We start from the raw sequence: 1,883 nt of genomic DNA, 5'->3' as shown, positions 1-1,883 counted from the left end.
TTCAAACTTAGGAAGATAAGGGTAAATTTCAAGGTAACCACAAAGAAAGTTAACAAAACTACTCATCAAAATAAAGAAGAAAAACAAAGTCTCAGTAAATCTACAACATCTACAAAAACAAAAGAAATGAAAAAAAAAATCCACAAACAAAAGGAATTCAGCACAAGAGACTAAGAGGAACAAAGAAATTGTTAGCACCACAAAAAAAGCACTACAAGTAGACAACAATAAACTTATACCTATCAATAATTATACTGAAAGTAAATGGACTAAATGCACACATAAAGAGACAGAGAGTGACAGAATGGATAAAAAAACATGATCCATCAATATGCTGCCTACAAGAGACACACTTTAGAAACAAAGACATAAATTTATTAAAAATCAAAAGATGGAAAAAATATATCAAGCAGACAGCCACCAAAAAAGAATAGGAGTGGCAATACTAATCTCAGATAAAATAGACTTTAAAGCAAAATCCACCATAAAAGACAAAGACACTATATCATGATTAAAGTGATGATCCATCATGAAGATATAATCATATTAAACATCTACACACCCAGTGACAGGGTTCCAAAATACATAAAACAAACTTTAACAGCACTGAAAAGAGAAATTGACAGTTCCACTATAATAGTAGAAGACTTCAACACACCACTCTCTGTAAAGGACAGAACATCTAGAAAGAAACTCAACAAAGATACAGAAGACCTAAAGGGCACAATCAGCCAACTTGAACTCGTAGACATATATAGAACACTCCACCCAAAGGCTGTAAAGTACACATTCTTTTCCAATGCACATGAAACGTTCTCCAGAATAGACCACATCTTAGGCCACAAAGCAACCCTCAACAAAATCCAAAACACTGAGATAATGCAAAGCATTTACTCTGATCACAATGCCATCAAAGTAGAAGTTAATGACAGGAAGAACAAGGGAAAAAAATTAATTACATGGAAGCTAAATAACACCCTGCTTAAAAACCACTGGGTAATAGAAGAAGTCAAAGATGGAATAAAAAAATCCCTAGAATCAAATGAGAATGAAAACACATCATATCAAAACCTTTGGGACACAGCAAAGGCAGTCCTTAGAGGTCAATTTATAGCAACAGATGCACACATCAAAAAAGAAAAAAACAGAATCAAAACATTAGCTATGCAACTCAAATAAATAGAAAGAGAACAGTGAAAGAAGCCTACAGCCACCAGAAGAAAGGAATAATAAATATGAGAGCAGAAATAAATAAAATCGAGAATAGAAAGACAATAGAAAGAATCAACAAAATCAAAAGTTGGCTCTTTGAAAGGATCAACAAAATCGACAAACCAGTAGCCAAGCTGACAAAAGAAAAACAGGAGAGGACACAAATAACCCAAACAAGAAATGAAATGGGGGATATTACAACAGACTCGACTGAAATAAAAAGGATCATAACAGAGTATTATGAGAAACTATACTCCAGCAAATATGAAAATCTAGAGGAAATGGACAAATTTCTAGAAACACTCTGCCTACCCAAACTATCGCAAATTGATGTTGAAAATCTGAACAGACCCATAACAAAGAAGAGATTGAAAAGGTAATAAAAAAGACTCCCAACAAAAAAAAAGCCCTGGCCCTGATGGCTTCACTGGAGAATTCTACCGAACACTCAGAGAAGTGCTTACACCAGTACTAATCAAACTAGTTCAGAACATAGAAAAGGAAGGATACTTCCAAATTCATTCTATGAAGCCAGCATAATCCTGACACCAAAACCAGGCAAAGATACCACAAAAAAAGAAAATTACAGACTAATATCTCTCATGAATATAGATGCAAAAATTCTCAACAAAATTCTAGCCAATAGAATTCAGCATCATATCAAAAAAATA

This window comes from Trichechus manatus, unplaced genomic scaffold (genome assembly GCF_000243295.1).
Source record: "Trichechus manatus latirostris isolate Lorelei unplaced genomic scaffold, TriManLat1.0 scaffold00090, whole genome shotgun sequence".
In the NCBI taxonomy this organism is placed as follows: Eukaryota; Metazoa; Chordata; class Mammalia; order Sirenia; family Trichechidae; genus Trichechus; species Trichechus manatus.
The sequence above is the reverse complement of the archived record's forward strand: the minus strand, read 5'-3'. Positions refer to the sequence as shown.